This window comes from Thermobia domestica, chromosome 13 (assembly GCF_964235325.1).
Source record: "Thermobia domestica chromosome 13, izTheDome1.hap1.1, whole genome shotgun sequence".
Lineage (NCBI taxonomy): Eukaryota > Metazoa > Arthropoda > Insecta > Zygentoma > Lepismatidae > Thermobia > Thermobia domestica.
Window position 1 is genome coordinate 212,797,813 of NC_137466.1, and position 22,815 is coordinate 212,820,627.

The 22,815-nt window shown below is 33.7% G+C and overlaps 1 long non-coding RNA gene across 1 annotated transcript; it reads left to right on the forward strand.

Annotated features, from left to right (window-relative positions):
* The first annotated feature begins 317 nt into the window (after window positions 1-317).
* LOC145669001 (uncharacterized) lies at window positions 318-18,769 on the forward strand. The gene is made up of 3 exons (XR_014128123.1): window positions 318-619; window positions 15,278-15,327; window positions 18,301-18,769. It is a non-coding gene; the product is annotated as an uncharacterized LOC145669001 (long non-coding RNA).
* The last annotated feature ends 4,046 nt before the right edge of the window (window positions 18,770-22,815 follow it).

Below are 22,815 nucleotides of genomic sequence, written 5' to 3' on the forward strand. Positions count from 1 at the left end.
CGTACAAAGTATGTTGTATTTTGCAGGGAATGCAGAGTATACCCCAGAATGCATATCATAATCAACGTCATTCAGAGAAGAAAATTAATATGCTATTATATATATATATCCTTGCTTGAACACGAGCATTGCCTTTACAAATTTCTCCTATACCAGCTAAATTTACCAGCCAATGAGGGAAGACTATTTTATGAATTAGGTTCTGTTCTTTTTTAGCTTCCATCCTACCGTTCGTTTGTACTTGAGCGCTTATTGAAAAAAAAAAATGGAAAGAATTCCTGGGGTGAATTCTCCCTCCTCCTTTGGGGGCCTCATCCTGAGAGCCTATAGTCCTCTGACCTCAATTCCATTATTTGGGATTACCAAAGCCTACAGGCTGCCTTTACCAACTATTCTTTGGGGTAGTCACAGTGGGTTGGTAGATCTATGCGACACCGTTTCCCCATTATATTTTAGAAATTCTACCTACCTTCCTCTCTACCTGTGAAGTTTGCTTCGGATATGATCGTTCATGAAAAGCAAAATATGAGACAGAAGTTTTGTATGGCTTTCATCTTTTTTCGTTATGAGTTTTGATCATTCTGTTCGCCTGGAACTTGTTTCACGCCAAATCATGAAGGTAAGAAATTTTGTGTATATAGTTACATGATTGAATTGCAACTAATATCAGAAATCGTCTCTTTAATTGTACAATAGGATAGTTTTCTTTTGTTTTTTTCTTTCTTTTCTTCTTTTTTTAACGCTCATTTGCAGTTTAAAGGTTCTAAACTACAATTATGCGTTTTGAAACACTTGTTCTCCCACCTGGATCGAACCCGTTTCTTATTTATGTAAATGTTGCACTGTATCAGTTATGTTTTAAGAATATTACGTTAAAAGATAGTGGACCTGCAGGTTACGAACCTAATATGTTCTAGCCATAGAAACATGGTACTGCAGGGGTGCCCACAAAGGGGGACTATGACGCAAACTGCGTCATTGAAATATTGGGGAGGGGGAATCTATATAAATATGTTTGAGGGGGTGTAAAAATTAATCGAAAAGATTTTTTTCATGGAAGAACACCTACGGGTAGACAATTGAGGGGGGTGCGTCATGGACATGAGGGGGGCTGGCCCCACTGGTATGTATTTTTTACATTTTCAAGAGGTATAATCACTGCTAAATTAAAATACCACTAATTTTACAGTAATTATCTTCAAATAAATAGAAAAAATAATCGAAATGTCGAACAAGAGCGTGCTAGACAATATTTTGCACGAGGTGCCGTTGTCACGAGTCACCTAGTAGCTTTCCTTTTGCAGCTATTTAAAAACGCGAAAATAAACGCCGATTTTCTAAAGGGCTGGAAATCGAAAGCAGATAAGTGAGTCGTGATAATGGTATTTCATGTAAAATAATATTGTCTAGGGCGCTCTTGTTCCATTTTTCGATTATATTGTATCAATTTGAAAATATCACATAATTAATGTAAAATTAGCTGTATTTTAATTTCGCCGTGATGGGGCCTCTTGAATAAAAATAAAATTATCCATTTTAAAGACAAATAAGTACTACCAGAGGAAAAAAAATATATAAATAATCATATTATCTGTGGTGAAACAACTAAACAAAACAATATGAGGGGTAAAACTACAAAAATATGCAAAAGTACTAGCATGCGCACGGAATTGTTGGTACACGCGTTCGTCTTCGTAATTCCGAAATTCTGTTCGTAAGATGAGGAAAATATTGTTCATAAAATGATATGAAATGAAATATTTCAGTTTAATGTTTCACGATCATGTCCTTTAGGATGATGATTAAGGCGAATGAATGATGATGGAAGAATTGGCGGAATGAGAAAGTGGGAGGAAACGAAAGTATCCTGAGGAAACCCTCAGACGCAATGCTGTCTATCACAAACTTGTTTGACCGGGGATCGAACCAGAGGCCCCACGCACCAGAGAAAGCGTTCTACATCTCATCCACCGTGGCCCCCCTGTTCATAAACCGAATTGTTTGTAAACGAAAGGGTTCATAAATCAGAGTCCAGTATGTTATCTTGCAGTTACGTTGTAGTTTTTAGTTGCGAAATATTTTATATTATTCAAAATGTTGAAATTCTCAATACTAGCACAAAGATTTTTTTGTTTTATTTTCTCTGGTACTAGCAACAAAGTGTGTTCTTTAAAAGTCTGCATCCCGGCGAAATTAAAATACCGCTAATTTTACAGTAATTATGTGATATCTTCAAATAGATAAAAGATAATCGAAATGTGGAACAAGAGCGACCTAGACAATATTATTTTACATGAGAAACCGTTATCACGATTCACTTATCTGCTTTTGATTTCGAGCCATTTTGAAAATCGGCATTTATTTTCGCGTTTGTAATCAGCTGAAAACGGAATGCCACTAGGTGACTTGTGATTTCCACTACATTCTTTATTATTATTATTATTATTATTATTATTATTATTATTATTATTATTATTATTATTATTATTATTATTATTATTATTATTATTATTTTATTAATGAACAATAACAAACAATATTGCAATATAACCTTTCCGGTTGAACAACTGAGTTGTTCCTTTGGTGCATGGGATTCCTGTTTCGACTCCCAATTGCAGAGTTTTGAAATTTGAACGGTGTTTCGTTTTGCACCTTAAAATTTAGGTTCATATATCATATAATCTCGCTGCTGAAAACGGACACTAGACCTGCAGTCAAGTAACCAAAATAGTACAATATTTGAAAGTGCGTCATATAGTTAAGTGAACTATTAGCATAGAGTAATTAATAAGCTTATCCATTGCTGTATGCCAAGAGTTTTCCAGCGTGGTACCATCAAAGGTCCACGAGAGATAATATGTGAGAGCTTCATTCAATTATAGCACAAGGTGCTTCAGGTTTTAATGTTGTGAGAGCACGGAATGAGATTTTGATGAGAAATACTTAAAAATTGGCTCCGCGTAGCGTCGTCGATAACGTTCGGTCCCGAATTCGATTCTCGATGGAAGCACTCGGTCGTAAAAGTGTAACAGCTTTTTCAGGTCAGCCATCTTGAGTGAGGTTTATCCTCATGAACACCAGCTAAATGTCGGGATGGTACCTAACACACAGCTCCCAGACCGCTTTCTTTATTCCTTTCTTTCCTGAATAGTGTGATCGCCCAAAGACATAATCTCTCGACGTCAGTAATGCCCGGAGATCTGTATAAGTAAGGAATACCTAAAAATGTGTTTCACGTGATGTGGCGATGAAGGATGTCTTTTCTGCAGTGATGATATTTGAAGAAAGACGAGGGTATCGTGTAAAATTGAGTGTACTTGTAGGATGCTGTCATCAAAGACAGCAGTGTTACCAACCTGATCAAAAGTATTATCATACGTAGCACTTAAAAGTATCGTTTGTGTCATAAAATTATCGTATCTTTTGTTTTCAGTCTTTATATCAAGTATTATTATTATTATTATTATTATTATTATTATTATTATTATTATTATTATTATTATTATTATTATTATTATTATTATTACACGCGTGAGCAGGTGAATTGGTTATGATTTTAGAGTACGATAAACCTAAAATGTAGCGAACAGTGTAACGTAAAAAAATATTTAAATTAAAATTTCCTGTATTATTTACCTTCAAGAGACATTGGTCGCCTTTATAATGTTTTAAGTAATTGTCAAGTACGGCGGTACGTTGTAAAATTCATATTTTTCACGTAATGAATGAAATTTCTTTCCAATTTCAAATGCCTCTAGAATTATCTTTGCATCTTACTAGAAGCTGTTAAATTATCGTATATTTTCGTATTATCGTACATCGTACGGGGGTCAAAATTATCGTATCATTTGATAATTATTGCACATGTTGGCAACGCTGAAAGAAAGGTTAGAAAATTGCTTTATGCTAATAGTCAGTGGTGTATTTAACAGGGGGCTTCCAGTTAAGAGGAGTCTAATTTAAAGTAAATTAAATATTTTGCAGAATTTTTACATTTCCGGGAATAAAGTTAACAAGCCTTCCCCCCCCCCCGAAAGAAAATCGTAAATACGCCACTAGTTATTGCCAGATCTTCTATATAGGAGAAACAGTTGAATGACGTGATAAACTGCGTGCGCACATACCTGGCTCTTAACAATATCTGGTAAAAGTTTATTTAATAGCATTTTTAGATATTAATTCTTTTTGTTTTTAGATATATATATATATTTTTTTTTGGCTTCTTTATTGTCTTTAATTTACTTCACTAAAATTCCAAAAATGGTGGGGAGGGAGATAGTAGTGAAAACCCTTCTCCAAAGTCTATAATATAGTACTAATTATGCTTTGCTTGTCAAACACATATAAGGACCAGCAAATCTACATTATTAGAGTCATCTTGTGTTAAAGATGGAGGGTTTTCGTGTAACGATAATTCGCGAACATATTTCGTTCATTAAATACAGTAATAACAATAATTATTATTACAATAAGGACGTAATTAACGCAGTGGTGCCCCCCCTTATGTCCGTGACGCACCCCCCAATTGTCTACCCGTAGGTGTTCTTCCATGAAAAAAATCTTCTTTTCGATTAATTTTTACACTCCCTCAAACATATTTATACAGATTTTTTTAACCCCCCAAATATTTCAATGACGCACTTTGCGTCATAGCCCCCCCTTGTGGGCACCCCTGATTAACGTGTATGTGTTGGGGCGGAAGCGGTGAAGTATTACCAGTGGCGTAGCGTTCGTGGAAGCTGTAGAAGCACAGCTTCGGTTGATTTGGGGTTTAGCAACTCGTTCAGCACTGAAGCTGTTTGAGGTGTGGACCTACAGCCTAACATGGTGTCCGAACCAAGTGACTTTCACCTGGCATCGTATCGGGGTTTCCCACGCTGAAGGCCGTATGCGAACCATATAGTCAAGAGGTAGCTATGTTGCTTCACTTGAGTAAAAGTGTAAGGATTTAATATAAACAAGTTCTAATTGTATAAACGAAAGAAAAACAAATATCCTGAAATGAGACATCCTACCTTTTGCTGGATCTTATTACACTGAATAAAAAATTTGGGTGAATGTAAGTGCTCACTCGTAATATGCAATACATTCGACAGAAGCGATTTTTTTTTTGTAAATTTAAAAATTGATGTAGTACACTGAGAAAAAATGTAGGTGGCGCACTTAAAAAGATAGGTTACATGCGTAATTCGTGTAGTTTTTGGACAACGTACCGCAGACGGATAACTGAAAACACATGTTTTATCATACTTTCTGTATAAGTGTTCCATCTATACGTACTTTCCGTATGAAACAATGTAGGCGGTCAGGATCTCTCATACAAATGGACGTATATAATATATAGCTGACGAAGGTAACATAAGTATATTCATGTGATATACGGAAAACTGTTAGATGTCAGACATTCTGCAACGGCATGATGTAACATTTAAGGGCAGTGCCTATGTAGCATACGCATAACGTATGTTCCGTACTGATTTCTGTAGTAAGCAAGAGGATACCGTATATTTGTACAATATACCGCTGTCCGGAGAACGGATTTTTCCCTGTGTACCTTCACCACGCCATCTATAAAGATAAAACTGATACTGAAGAAACGCTTTTCGTTATGACAATACGAAAAGAAAAGTACACAGCAATGATGCTGACCCATGGGAAAAAATCCTATTTTCTGGGATTTTTGACATTTTTTCGAATAGAGGGTATTTTCGTCAAAAAGTAAAAAAAAAAAAAAAAAATGAAATGAAATGAAATGAAATGAAATGAAATGTTAAATTTTTACGTCCCTAGGCTAAAAGGAGACGATGATGATGAGAAATCAATGAAATGGTGGAAACGAGAGAACTCCGAGAAAATCCACATACACGGTGTTTGTCACCACATAACTCACTTGGCGTGAGCTGTTGATCGAACCAAGGACCCCCAGGCAGCAGACGTCAACGCTCTACAACTGAGCCACCGCGTCCCCTCATAATTAGCAGTATATATGGGATTTTTTAAATATTTATTTTATTGACGCTAATAAAATTCTCTATGAGCGGGCTGTAAACTAATAACGCTTGAATAAACGTGAAATGAGTGATAATTGTCAAATTTTGTTGTTGGAAAGTGCTTGTTAGTGTGAAAATTATTTATGTAGGAACTTGTGAATGTGAAAAAGCAACACTAAGGAACGTAAATTGTACTCTAGAGTCTAAAAAAAGACTTGAGGCAAGTACTGTTATATCCAAAATGATTGTCGCATATCTATAACTGTCTTCTTGTAAGAATATAATTTGATAATGATTTTGCAGGATACTTTTAATACTGTTACTATGTGTATAATCGGGAAATGTATATTTGTGGAAAATTTCATAGGAAAAGAATTATAAATACGAAAATTAGAATGAGTAAAACAATATGTTGCTAAATGGAGAAGAAAGTTTTGTTTTTGTTATATTGTTCTTATTTACTGCTCTTTTGACATGAAATTTGCCACATACATGTCTTTGCCGATTGTACACATACTAACATTATAAGAAATACCGGGCGAATTCGTTATCAAATTATATTCCTATAACAACATATTTATAGACATGCGACAATAATTTTGGACATGAGTGTACATTATGAAACGACAAACAGCTAATTTCGAAAGTCTCTTTCATAAAATAACTGGAAAATGAAGTTGATTTAGCTTTTCTACATATAAGGTAAACGCACCGGATTTCGACAGGTTAAGGACCTTTTTCAAAATTAATCGCCTATTGTGGCCATAATATTGGTCGGTGTTGGCCCATTTTTTTTCCTTGAAATGTACAGTCTCTACTAATACTTAAAGTCACTTCAAGGCTCAAATGTTAATGTTAGAAATTTTTATGAAACTGGAACTCGCCAATGGAACCCGAAATCGACACACTTCACCTGGTTTCGACAGTTGCGGTATCTGAATTCGACATCTTCAATTATATCCATGTAAAACATTAAGTCGGCATTATTATTAGTAGTAATCTCTTCTCAGCTTCAAATATTGTTTTATTATTATGCAGAAATTATCAGACGGGCAAAAGAACACAACTTAAATTTTCAGAACTGAGTAGTTACTTCGATTATCCTCAATTCGACATGCTGGAACCTGATTTCGACATTCCATGTCGGACTGAGGTTACAACTATCGGAGAATTATGCAACAAATAGCTTTATGAAAGACTTTGAACATACTTGTACGTTTAGATATTCAGTTAAAATTATATTTGAAGGGTAAGGGGGAAAAACAAGGAATGTCCATGTATGTGCTTTTTCGGGTGCTTTGTCCTATCTGTTGGCGACTCTTGGTACTATTTGACTGTTTATGCCATGCATGCCTAGATGTAAAAATGTCCATGTAAAAAGAGGCGAAAGATTTAATAATCCTATTCTTTTTACACGGTTTTCAATGTTAAAACGCCGTTTTCTCGAAAATGTAGTTTTGTGACATTCCTTCTTTTTTCCCGTTACCCTTCATTTGCACTATTGAGCATGAATTCGACAACCTTGCGACACATTGTTACAAATAAAGGCTCGTGTTTTCGACAACCCCCCGTTCATGTTACATCACAACCTTTGTCCTCACAGAAGAAAACAAAACGCACTGATTGAAACTCCTTTACAACATTAAAGCACCACTATTTGCTTATAGCAAACCTAACCCTAATAAAAGTCTTACTTAAATAACTTGCCGTCTTATGATTTTCTTAAGATTATGTTTTTTTCTCGAAGAGTGTATCACACACACAACAATGTACTTCTTTTCTCCATGCGTATGACTCATCTACTGTAACCGCACTTTTGACATGAGAAAAGACACTCCCATAATGTTGCCACTTCTATTCACGATCGCAGGGATGGCATCTTACGCTTATTTCACAACACTTAAGCACAGGTATGTCGAATTCGGGTGCCTGTCGAATTCAGGCGCGTTTACCTTAGTAGAATATAATTACAAAATACAGTAAATTTTAACTATAATCCAAACTAAATTCTGAAAGCAAGTTTTCAACAAACAATTTCAATAGTCTCTTTTAATTAAGGAAAGAGCTCTCTTGTGGCTAAGTGGTTAGCGTACGTGTCTTTGGCGTGGGAGACCTGGATTCGATTCCCAGCGAGGTCTCAGTGGTTCGGATCCTACGTTAAACTGTAAGTCCATGTCTGACTCTCATATAACCTCGCTGCTGAAAGGGACACTAAGATCAAATCAAATCAAAGTAATTAAGGAAAAATGCTTATTGAGAGTTTAGAAGATGGAACTTACTAATAATTCACAAGTGAAGTAGAGCAGTTTCAATTTTCATAATTAATATAATTAATATTATCAAATAATCACTTCTTTTATTACTGAATCATTTAATTCAATTTATTGTATATATATTTCATACGAATTATAAAATAATGGAAACTAAAATATCGGTATGTATACATCGACTATTCTTTTCTATGTTATACTGAAGTATTCTTTCTTTTTCTTTATTCGTTGTTCTTCATTATCTTCTTTGCGTGTGCCTTATAAACATCATTTTCACTTATCAGTTTCAATTTTCATATTTTATAAATTTTGAAAATTTTGTAATTAGTATAGCGCGTGTAAAATTTAAGAGGAAATTTCTGCGTTTTAAGGTGGGATTTTATAAGATTCCAGGCAGTGATGCTAAGCCGTGGGAAAAATTCCATTTTGTGGGATTTTTTTATATTTATTTCTTCATTATGGATAAAGGGAATTTTCGAAAAAATTGGCAGTATATATGAAACTTTTTATACATTTTTACTTCAACGATGTCAATAAACTTCCTTATAGGCGGAAAGTAAAATAATGGGACCTCAACAAACTTGCAATCAGTGCTAATTGTCAAATTTTGTAGCATGCTGTAAGGGATTTATACAGAAACTTGAGAATCTCACAAAATAAGCACCATAGAACTTATTAACAAATCTGGTATAGAGCTATATATTTTTTAAAATACCAAACAAGAAACATCCATGTTTGAAAATGTTCGACATGAAATTACTGGAAAATAAAGCTTGTCTTACCTAGTTTTGTTACAATCCATCGAAGCTTACGGCAGAATTGCGTGATGCAAATTCTAATTTCTACCAACAAGATGTAATTGTTTGCCTCAACATTTTCTACGTTCTCTCTCTTAATTACTTATTCATAAATTGTTTGACCAACATAGATCTGAACTCACTAATATATTGAAATAAACTGAATGATATACAATATCCTTATTTTTCATATTTTACAAATTTTGAACATTTTGTAAAGCATGAGAAACTCGAGATCAAAATTAGAATTTCTGCCCCTCGAGATGGAATTTTATAACGTTTCAGATTGGCATCACTGTTTCCAAATTGGTATCACTGGTACGTAATATTAGAGATGCAAGGGCTAAGGAAAATACGTTTATTTTCCTTTTTAAGAAACGAAACGAAGTTTTGTTCGCGTCCTTTTTGCCTGGTGGGAAATTTTAGTATTTTTAAAATCAATATTTCATTTTTTGTGGAGAAATAACAGTACATTCCACCTATGCTTTTCCATAACAACACGGAAAAATATTTAATTACTTGAATTCTGGATAGAAAATCGCGATAAAAATTCAGAAACCAAAGCTGTCATTCGATAGCAAAGAAAAGTGAACGAGTTTTCTAGTTCCAACAAAACGTTTATAGAGCTTTTAGATAATATTTAATGACGAAAATATTTTAGAAAACGTTTGTGTTAAATATAATGTTCTGAAAGTGTAGTAGATTTCATGAAACAAAATTATTATTAACGTTTATTGTATGAATAGATTAATACCTGATTGTAGGAGTACAGTGAGTCAATAGTAGAGCGTTTACCTCTACTGTGCAGGGTCTCTGATTCGATTCCTGGCCAAGTAAGTTTGTAGTGGACAGCATCTTGTTAGCGGGTTTTCTCGGGGTACGCCCGTTTCCTCCCACTTTCTCATTCTTCCATCATCATTCACTTGCTGTAATCATTCACCTTCCTTGGCCTAAAAGGCTTAATCATGGGACTTTAAACTCAAAGATTTCATTTCATTTCAGTACTTTGTTGTAACTATACATAACATTTGTTAAGGCTACTGAAGTTCGAGGGGAGAACGTATAAAGCGCTATCTACAAATTTCTTATTTCAAAAATCTTGACACAAGATAATAGTAACACGAGATAATAGTGACACGAGATAATAGTAACACGAGATAATAGTGACACGAGATAATAGTAACACGAGATAATAGTAACACGAGATAATAGTGACACGAGATAATAGTAACACGAGATAATAGTAACACGAGATAATAGTGACACGAGATAATAGTGACACGAGATAATAGTAACACGAGATAATAGTAACACGAGATAATAGTGACACGAGATAATAGTAACACGAGATAATAGTAACACGAGATAATAGTGACACGAGATAATAGTAACACGAGATAATAGTGACACGAGATTATAGTAACACGAAATAATAGTAACACGAGATAATAGTAAAATCTTGTCACGAGATAATAGCAAAAGAAAAAATCTTGACACGAGAGAATAGCAAAAGAAAAAACTTTCAGTTTAACGTCCCACGATTATGTCTTTAAAGCTAAGCGAGAGGGATTATGAAGGGAAGTGAATGATGATGAAATAATTGGTGGAATGAGAATGAGGGAGAAAATGGAGTGCCTAGAAAAAACTCAGGCACAATATTGTCCATCAAAAACTCACTTAGTCGGAGATCGAACCAGGAACCCTATGCACCAGAGGTAACAGCTCTACGAACGAGCCATCCTACCAAAAGGAAAAGGGATTATGCCACAAATGATGTTAAATTAACATTACACTCAAAATGGCCGTTTATAGCTTTCATTTTGTAAACTGAACTCTCTGAAATTCAAGATTAAATGTTTCCCGAATAGAAAACGAGATGTAAATAGGAAGAGAAGACGATGTTTTTGTATAGTTTCTTGCCTTACAGTGCTTTTCCTTTGCCCCCCTAAATTGAATTTAGGCAACCAGTAAAAACACATTTTAAGATGTATAACTTCCAGGTACTTCATACGATGGTTAGGCAACTAAAGCAATAACTTCCAGGTATACTTGATTTTTTTTTTAAAAACAGGCAACTAGAGCAACACTTGGGATGTGTGGGTTGCATAAATTACACTTCTCGATAACAATTACAATGTCAGTTTGAAAAATTAATCAAGACAGCCAGTTACGGACAGAAGGTGTACTGCATATTGTAAACACACTTTCTTAATCATATGAACTGTAATAGGGGAACAAAGTAATACTAGTAGAAGAAGGACAAAAGAGGAAAATTTCCGTATTTCTTAAAAAATCCGGCTTTTTAATGATAAAACCTCCGTTATGAAAATGCTGTTTTTTTCTTTTTATCTCTACACAGAATAGGTTAGTTAATGACATACATTCCGTAATAATGATTAAAATTTAAACTTTATTTCTTATTAAGTTATAAAATTATCCAAAGATGAAACACTGAAACAATCAACTGATGGACTACATTGAAGTGAGAAAATAACATCCCTGAGTGTATATTTTCATACTCATTTTTCAAATATATACTATGTGATCAAAAGTATCCGGAAACCTGGATGAAAATGACTTACAAGTTCGTGGCGCCCTCCATCGGTACTGCTGGAATTCAAAATGGTGCTGGCCCACCCTTAGCCTTGATGACAGCTTCCACTCTCGCAGGCATACTTTCAATCAGGTGCTGAAAGGTTTCTTGTGGAATGGCAGCCCATTCTTCACGGAGTGCTGAACTGAGGAGAGGTATCGATGTAGGTCGGTGAGGCCTGGCACGAAGTCGGCGTTCCAAAACATCCCAAAGGTGTTCTATAAGATTTAAGTCAGGACTCTGTGCAGGCCAGCCCATTACAGGGATATTATGGTCGTGTAACCACTCCGCCACAGGCTGTGCAGTATGAACAGGTGCTCGATCGCGTTGAAAGGTGCAATCGCCATCCCCGAATAGCTCTTCAACAGTGGAAAGCAAGAAGGTGCTTAACACATCAATGTAGGCCTACGCTGTGAGAGTGCCATGCAAAACAACAAGGGGTGCAAGCCCCCTCCAAGAAAAACACGACCACACCGAATTTTACTGTTGGCCCTACACACGCTGACAGATGATGTTCACCGGACATTCGCCATACCCACACCCTGCCATCGGATCGCCACATTGTGTACCGTGATTCCTCACTCCACACAGCGTTTTCCCACTGTTCAATCGTCCAATGTTTACGCTCCTTACAACAAGCGAGGCGTCGTTTGGCCGCTCAGCCGCTCGACCATGAAATCCAAGCTTCCTCACGTCACGCCTAACTGTCATAGTACTTGGAATGGATCCTGATGCAGTTTGGAATTCTTGTGTGATGATCTGCTAGATGTTTGCCTATTACACTTTACGATCCTCTTCAACTGCCGGCGGTCTCTGTCAGTCAACAGACGAGGTCGGCCTGTACGCTTGTGAGCTGTACGTGTCCCTTCACGTTTCCACTTCATTATCACATAAGACACAGTGGAAGGAGTGTGGAAATCTCGGGTACAGAATTCTGACACAAGTCACACTCAATATCCTATCCATGTTCGAAGTCCATGAATTCCGAGGAGCGCCCCATTCTGCTTTCTCACAATGTCTATAGTACTCGCACCGAGTCGTGAAGCTTGACCTAGATCTACCAATTTCACCACCCAATAGAACGCGAGGGTGTGTTCCGGTCGTCAACCTCCACCCATCAAATTTTGTCAGTGTCTTCTTTCGCGCTACACGGAAAACATCTCTCGAGCGTACAGTGTTATCGGATTGGCGTCAAGTTCCGTTTTGTTAATTCTTTTTTGTTGCGTTATGTTTTCGTTGTTAAGACTAGTTGTTACAGTAATTATTGTTGTGCAGTGTTATTATTGGTAATTTTTATTTTTTTTTTTATACGCGTTTACTATGTCTTCAAAGTTTGGCAACATAGTTGGTGAATTTCAGCTGTTTGACGTTTCCCCAAGAATGCGCTCGGGAAGCGGCTCCACGAATTGTACCGAAGTTTTACGATGTGTTGGAGCTGAAGCAAAATATTTCTATGATTGGTTCAGAGCCCAAGCTTCACTAATTGGCGCGAGTATTATAATGACTACTGAGGTCGCTGATAATGAGTACCTGGCAGTAGGTGGCAGCACAAGGCACCTAATATGAAAAACGTAAGTTTGTGGGGGTGTCTGGACACTTTTGATGACATAGTATATATATATATATATATATATATATATATATATATATATATATATATACTGTATCAGTGGCGTAGCAGCTGCCCCCGCCACCCCCGCAGTGCGGGGGGGCCGAGGTATAGGGGCTCCAAAGTCTTGCTATGAATAAAGATTTAAAGAAGTAGAACTTCAATCTTACTTCTATCGGCTTTAAAACTAGGGCCCCTTCTCTACATTTTGCGGGAGGGCCCGCAAAAATGTGCTACGCCACTTCCCTGTATATATATATATATATATATATATATATATATATATATATATATATATATATATATATATATATATATATATATATATATATATATATATATATATAGAGAGAGAGAGAGAGAGAGAGAGAGAGAGAGAGAGTTTTTAGGCCCTTAAAAATTGTGTTGCTGTTGTCAAGAATTAGGTGATAATTTGTGAGCACGCGTAGTGTATAGTCACTAATGCTCTGGCCTTTGGTGCAAGCTGTCCCGGGTTCGATTCTCCATAGGGACACTCGGTCGGAAATGTGTAACAGCTTTTTCAGGCCAGCCAAATTGATTGAGGTTTTCTCTGACTTTTCTCATTCACACCACGCAAATGCCGGAATGGTATCTAACATAATGGTCCCAGGCCGCCTCCTTCCTTGTGATCGCCGAGAGACGTCATCCCTTATATGAGTGTCGGGGTAAGATAGTGGCATAGCGGTGAGTAGTTGTTGGGGCTATATGTAACCAAACGTGCCGCCTATTGTATTCTTACTATTGTTTAAGTGACAAAGGATGACAGGAAAGGGATGGGGTAAAGGTAGTACACTGTAGTATGTATAGGAGTGAGACAAAAAAGAATAGTAATAAACGTCAAAGTTGAAAAGATATATGAACTGTAAAACAAAAGAATAATAGAAAAGAAAAACCTTGCAGCTGTATTTTTTATACTTTTGGAAACTCGTTGAACAATGGGAGATTGTTATAAAAAAAGAAAAGAATAATAGAAGTACACAATACATTATAGTTGCATGCTTTAAAAGAGTTATTGTGAATAAAAGAATTTTGATAAAAGAAAAGAATAATAAAAGAGAATCTTTGCAGCTGTGTGCTGTAAAGAATAATAATTTAGTCGTTGAAGAATGGTAGAATGTTATAAAGAAAAAATAATAGAAGAGAAACCTTGGAAACTCATTGAGCAATCACAGATTGTTATAAATAAAAGAAAAGGACAATAGATGTACACAATACCATATAGTTGTATGCTTTAAAAGAATTATTGTAAATAAAAGAATTTTGAATAAAACAAAAGAATAATAAAAAAGAAAAGAATAATGAAAGAGAATCATTGCAGCTGTGTCCTTTAAAGAATAATAATTTAGTTGTTGAACAATGGTAGATTGTTATTAAAAATGAAAAAGAATAATAAAATAGAAACCATGTATATAATACGGTATAGGTTAATCGTGTACGGTTCTGTATTTGTGTAGTGATTTAATTGTGTTGCATTACGACGAAGTACATTTTAGAAAATATTAGAAGGTGAGTTCAATTTGATTTTTTAAATAAATATTAAAAAGGGGAGTTAATTTTCATACTTGATTAAAATTATAATATAAGACTTGATTTGATTATTTTTATTGCAAACTGTAACGTTAAGTGAATATATATCCGTTTATTTTTAAGAGAATTGAAGGAGAAATATTAAAGAGAAAATAATGTTAGAAGAGCTGTGGGCAGGATTAATTTTTACAATTGTATAGAAATGTACATAAGTGCACAGAACTTAACTCTTAAAGCACCCAAGTAATTTTCATTTAACTTTTAACATATATGTTACTTATAAATATTTTGATATTGAATTACTCAGAGAATAATAGTGTTATGTGTTTGTGCAGGAGGTGTAGGATTCCTAGTAATTATTTTTGTTTTCTGAGTTAAAAATGAATTTTTTTTGCCAAGTTTTATGATTTTTATTGTGGTATATTAAAATTTATAAGTAATTAAATTATTTTCTTATTTTGTTCTTTTAGATTTTTTACTGCTTGCTGGATCATTGTTTGCAGGAATTGTTGGATTTGAGGTAAGAATTAGTTTACTTATTTATTTTTTAAAAAAAATTTGAAGACAAGCTTAAAAATCTTGTTTCGTTCGTTTAGACATGAAAATGAACGAAATAGATACGATTTTAAAGACATTAGGAAAATGTAAAGTCTGAATATATTTAGTTAAATATACTAGAAATCGAAAATGATGAATTCAAATTCTATATATCCGAGTTTATTATTACAAAGAGGATATGAGACATAGACTTATAGTTGAACGATGGATTCCAAAGGCATAACCTTCTGTTGGAAACGAATTATATACTCAGGAGCAAGCTTTTGGTTGTATTTGAAAAATCTGAGTTTTACGTCCCACGGTTATGCCGGTTAGGCTAAAGGAGACGGTGATTATGAGAAATGAATGAAATGGTGGAATGAAGAAAGTGGGAGGAAACGGAAGAACCCCGAGAAAACCCACGCACATGGTGTTTGTCCACCACAAAGTTCACTTGGCGGGAGCTGGGATCGAACCCGGGACCCCAAGCACCAGAGGTGAACGCTCTACCACTGAGCCACCGCGGCCCCTGGTTGTATTTGAATTTAGCGGATAATTTTAGGAGCAAGGCTATGTAAGGCGTGAACCTACAGCTTAACATGGTATTTGAAACGCATAAGCTAGTGCCGGGAATTCAATTTGGGTTTTTATTGCAATGGTGCGTACGCTAACCGCTTAGACAGAAATTAGTTTTTATTATATTTTTAAAAAGTTTTAAAAATATGTTTTTAAAAAGTTTACTTAGAGTGGAAGGAAACAGGAAAATTCTGAAAAAACTACAGATATCGTGCATGTGTAGAGCAATTTATAGATAAAGGAAAATATGGTGAAAAAATCAACTTTAACGTGAAAGTAATAAGGATTAGAAGTGAATATTAGTAGCATATTTTTGTCTGATGATTTTATTAACTTTGCAAGTGGAGAAAATGATATGATTTTTTGAATTGTTACGTGTCACGATTACGGAGGCTAGAATAAAGGGAGATGGTACTGTTTTTGTAGGTTTTCTCTTGTAAGAGCTGTTGAAAAATATATATTAAGAAGAATTGCATAAAAAGAGAAATAGCATGAAACTATGGAGCACTAAGCAACAAAAATAAACACTATATTAATAAAACTGTAAATCTTGAAAATGTATTTAGTTGTTAGGTAAAAAGAGAGATAAGTTAATGTAATTGTAACTAAAATTATTTATATTAATGTGTATGAGGACTTTTAACTCCAACCGCAATATTTGAGGGAGATGAAAAGATTTAGGGAGATTGCGCTTGCGACTTAAATATTATTTTGGTATTTATGTGCTGTGATAAATAATTTGAAAAAGCCTTTTACACTTTTTCGACCAAATGGCTCCTATTGAAAGTAGAACAACAAAGCGCATGCAGCGAAAACGAAAGCATTGACGCATACAGTATAAACAACTGGTTAATATTTATCAGAATAATATGTTGAATGTAGAATAGAAGGTAAAATATTTACTTAGACTGAAATTGAATTAATGTTCTACGTTATAGAAATTTGATTAAAATTTAAGTAAGGAAAATGAAATGAAGAATATTTCAAGGCCTTATTGAAAATGTAAGTATGGAAAAGATTCCTTTTGTTTCACTCTGAGGAAAAACTGATTGGCGATTTCATGTATTAATTTATTTAAAATATTGAATAATCATTGTGCTACTCATTAGTTTAAGTTTTACGTTTTACAGTTATACTGCTAGGCTAAGGGAGACGGTAATTATAAAAGGGGGTGGAAAACGGGAGAACCCCTAGAAAATCCATGGACATGACTTTGTTTATGATAGACTTATTTGAACGAGGATGGATCTAGGGACCGTATGTACTAGAAGAAACTAATTTAGTAATTCAATATCGCGACCTTTAGTTTAGTATTTATGTAGGACTTGTAAAATAAAACGTTATGATGTTGGGAAATTGTTTTCATAACTGAATCTTGTGTTGTTAGTTTCGTAAATAGTAATGTTTCGTAGGTAAACGTGTGGTTTAATTTTTCCGATATTTATTATCGAATTTCATATAGATGCTATGAAAAGCTTAGATCTTACCAATATTTGTATATCTTTGTAATACGGACGTAGCCTATTTGATACTTTTGACATATAGGGAGAGACACAGAAATTTTTGTTGGGAGGGATACAAAGTAAATGTTTTTGATAAATGATTGAGACTGGATCTTTTACGAAATATTGGTTTTTAAGGCCTTGTGTACAGTTATATGTACTTTACTCTTGAACTATGGTATAAACCGTTTAGGAAAATTCCAGAAAAGGAAAAAATAATTAAATTTGGTCCTGGTTGGAAGGATAATTATCACGAAATCGATTTATCAATGAGGGAGTTGATCCCAGGATTATTTGCACTGAAGGCTGATGTTTTAAGAACTAATACATGTATTTAGGTAAGAAATATCATTGTATTCTATTGTCAACATCTTATAGCTATAGCGGTTCTGGTTATTAATGTAAAATTAAACGCAATTTGTCATGTTAAGGCGGATCGTAAGCGCTAAACGAATAACTACAAGAATTTTATTTGTAAAATAAGACTGACAATTGTTTTTCATAAATTAAGTGAGAGAAGATTAAATTATGTTGACTTGTATCGTACGAAATGTGGTACGATTTACGGTCGTGATTATTGTACAGTACCTATTTATTTTATTAGAATTGAATCAAGAATTGTGATTCTTGTATTTTCTGGGAATTGGTATCGACAGTTATAAAACTGAATCTGTGAATTCTTGAGACACGTGAAAAATAAGGTTATAGTTATTTTGATATAATTTTAACAGTGTGATTTGCTTAAATATAACCTTTAAAATTTTATAGTATTACTTTATATTAAATGTATATATATATATATATATATATATATATATATATATATATATATATATATATATATAATACTTATAATTTCCTATTTTTGTTTGTTGCAGGATGTCGGACCGTTGCGACCATTGATTTGACGGAAGATAATGAGGTGGTTTACGTAGATGTGGGAGATGAGGAAAATAATGATCTTGCAAATGAAGAAGAGGAGGGGGAGAAACAATATGATGATATTATTATGGTGGAAGACAATAGTGTAGAACATGTAAATAATATAATTCCTAAGTGGATGGATGGACGATATAATGACATTGTATTGCAATTGCGGAATTTTTTATATAGATTTTCAGATGCAAGTTTGCGAAGTATTGTTTGAATGCGCGTTATTAAAAAAGATTGTGGATATATCGAATAAATATTATCAATATCCACATTTTAATTCTGAAGGATAAAGATTAGACAGATTGAAAAAAGAAAAATGTGAAAGAAAAAACAAATGAATTTAAATACTGTATATGTGGAAATAAAAGAAAGAAAAAAATATTTTCGGCATCAGATATAGTTTGGGTGTTTTATTAAATATGCAGTTTCTTTCATTTTAATTGCAATGTTTTACTTTAGATAATTTGTGACCGAAAAATCAAGTTTTGAGGTGGGTTTGAAACCTTTAGAGCGAACATATTTTAGAGCTTTCTTTTTCAGTGTATACCTGTTGTTATTAGAAGAGTGGATGAATGAACTGGCTAAGGTATTGTATATTTACCGAATGACTTTAGAAAACTGCTCATTCACGTAATTCTTTATCAAGGACCAGCGAAGGTTATTATTTTGACACGCTTTTAAGGAATGTTTGCTCGTGAAAGTACAGGAAAAGGTGTATGGAAACATTATAAGAAGAGTGCTAAAATACAATTTTGTAAATAATTAGCAATTGCTGGTTAAAGATGCGTTTCAAGTTGGAAAACGATGAGATTAGACGATGTTGAAATAAAAGTAAACGGGAGAGAAATAAGGTTATAACTTCGTGTTGCAGAAAGACAAACTTTAGTTAATGCGAACTGGAATTGAACTAAGCATTTCGTGTACTTGAATATCAAATCTTATTTTTATTATTAATATTATTATTATTCGTAGTAGTATTAGTTTTAGTATTATTTAAGTATTCTACCTTTTAGTAGCTTAAGCTTTAAAGGATTGGACTTGGAAAATGTTTATCTATGTTTTATGATCTTCAGCTTACTCATTTAAAATTATTGTGCTCATCTTCTTCTCGTTATTCCTTTCTTTCCTTCCACCTTTCCTTCTATACAGATGTAAAAAGACTATTTTTCGTAAAATATGTGCAATCGAAATAATATTATTACGTAGAATGTTGAATAAAACCCACCTCTTTTCTCCTATCTGTTTTAAAATATTTTTGTTTGTTGGTCTTTATGTGCATTTTATCTTTTTCATTTTTTGAATACTTTTTGAAGCTCTGTAACTTGCGTTTTGTTGAAGTCTCTGAACATATAGTGTAATGCTTAATATATAGCACACGAATAATTTCTTTTTAAGCTGAATATTAAGTCTGCTAGTTAAGATTGATTACTTCTTTGGCTATAAAAATTCTTCATTTGATTTCTTTCCTGTTGTAAGAAACCTATCTTGTTAAAATACATTATAGGTACTTGAAATGATCGACCTCTTGAAGTTTTACTCTGATTCAAGTTGGCATTGAGCTCAAAAAATGTAATGGAGGAGTGAGTCGTGATAAAAGCTAGGGAAAGAAACGCTTCAACAATATTATATTTTATTTAGAAACCATCCGTGAAAATTTTAGAGGGTCAGTAAAACATTTAAGGGTGCTGGGCTGTAAACTTTTGTTAGAAAAGACCTGGATTCCATGCTATATTCCTATGGCTTTTGAATGTTTACTTCCACTTTATATTTTGTGAATCATCTCCTGTAGTTCTTCAGTTTTAGGTATCATTTGCATACGTAATTTGCCCTTCAAACTTCAATTTTCATCATTCATTTACTGTAAATATTGAATAACTGGGGCGACATACTTCTGTTCATTTCTTCTTCATTTAATTGAAGCTTCACTTGTGGTTCTGTGTACAAATTTTGAATGATTTCTATGACCTCTATAGTAGACTCCGATTTTAAGTATATTGAAAAGTATTTTTCTGAGTCGATATAAGCATGAAGAAAAATTTTGTTTGCTATAGTAAATCACAACTATTCTGTAGCAGGAACTCATTCTTTGTTCTTGTTATTATAATCTTTGCCCATGGCGAAAACAAACTACAGTTCTGAAATTTAACTTTTTAAAGGGACATATCCCCCTCAAAAATAGTAAGAGAACGTCGTGAACAATACTTTGGGACTCGATGCATTTTTATAAAGGAAATTTAACAAAGTGGGTTTTTAATCATGTATTTGTTGTGCCTCTAACCATTTAAAATATTGACTTTAATTATATGATAAATAAGAAATGACTAGTGGTTTAACGGTTAAATTAACGATAAAATCTTATTTTATTGAGGGGAAATGTATTCAGTGCAATAAACGTTGATTATAAAAAAGAAGAATGTTGGGAAATTTCTAAAACAAAGTGGAGTCTTTTACGCAGGAAACTGAAAATATATGATTATTGTAAAAAAACAGATGAAATAGTATCACTATTTTGATCAATTTTATAATTTTTACAGTATCTGTGGTTCTTAAAATGAATATTACACATAGATTATGGTTAAGACATATTATTGTTGAGGAACACAGTGTAGGAAACACCGACTGATTGCTGTAAAATTAAATGAGCTAGCCGCAACTAGCATAAAGAACACCGTTAGAAATTAATTGACTTACTCGGAAGTATTAGTGAGTCGCAGTGCTTGAAATTAAATTCAAGTTTACAATGACAAGCAGAAGTAGAGACTGTATTAATGAAGTATTGCACAGTTGCATGCAACACCTAAAAAATATAGAATCGTGCTTCTTGATATACAGAAATGAAAAATATTTATATCTTATAATGTCAAAGAAATGTCATATACATATTTTGTTAGCCAATGTATTTTAAAGGAAATTGTATAGACGTTAAAGTGATTGAATTCAAATTCATTGGTGGGTAAAATTATTTTAAAATTTCTTGTCGTTGTGAATTATCTTTTAAGATTAAAATTAGTTCTATTCTCGTACACGTTTTCGAAGCGGTTGCTTACTGTGAGGTAAAATCATAGGACGTATATAATTACCAATGTTGGAAGCATTAACTGTAGGAAGATTACGTGTGCAAAAAGGAAAGAAGGCATGAGCGCTTTCAAAGTTTTTGGTCATTAGCAAAAACCAAGAGGAAAATGGGATCTAACAGAACTATACATACAAAGTAGAAACTGAATTTATTTGTGTAAACACAAAAGTCCATGGAAAGCTTTTGTAAGTGCAACATTGAGCCTTTAACATCCATAAGCCTTAAACTTAATTTTTAAAACCATTTTTCTGTAAATATGGAATATTTTAAATATGAACAGAGACTGCTTTTATCAACGGTAGTAAACTGTTAAGTGTGTAAAATTGTAGGATGGCAATCCATGTATTTTTTAGTTCAATGAGAAGCGGTCCATAAGATTTTAGGTGTCCCTTAGATGTGAGGTTATATCGGGTAAAGGACTGTGCAGGCAACATTCAGATTATTATATTAAACAAAATCAGAATAAATTATAAGATTAGTACAAATAAGAGAAAGAAACGAATAAATATATTCTCATTTCGAACTAACTGTTGAAGGTACATACGAAAAAAGGACAGAAAGCATTGGCTTTCTTCTGTTATATTTAAGCAAGGGAAAAGCTACATGCTTATTTTCTATGTTTGAAAAAAAGCGTACTGAACCTACCTTTTGTTGCTGTTAATAAAAGATAGTAACATGATACATAACGTACAGCGAACAATACATTTTTAGAAAAATACAGTTTTAATATATGTCTGTTGATCTTAGTGAATGAATAATGCCTTGTAAGTACTACACATCTTATTATAGATTATAAAAATTAAAGTTGTTACTTACCTAATATGAGATGTACTTTGTATGTCACTACACTTTGTTTGAATGTACGTACGGGAACTGTACACGAGCACTTGTAGGAAATATTTAAATATTACTTCGCCTTTACGAAAAACGAAATATGGCGGCAAAATAAACTTGTTTTGGCGATGCGGGAAGTGAAAAATACTTCTACCGGTAAACGTACGGGGTATTACCGCTTGCAGGAATAAAAACACGCACTAACTTATTAATGCAGATACAAGAAGTCTGTCACACTAATGGTAATGGTACGTGAACAGATGGCGCTGATTGAAAAAAAGAAAAATTTTTTCGCATAAATTATTTAAGCAAAAGATTGAAAAGGAATGTACATTGCATGTATTAACATACAATGATAGAACGGAGTGAAAAAATGAGAAAATTAACATTTATATATAAAACCAGTTAAAACCCGTATTTGATAAATGTATGCCATGAGCGATAAAATAGATATGACATACGTATTCCTGAGGTTAATTTATATAAAAAGTTCATTAAATGTAAAAATTTGTTTTTCACAGTAAGTAGTAATATTTGCAGAAAAAAATCT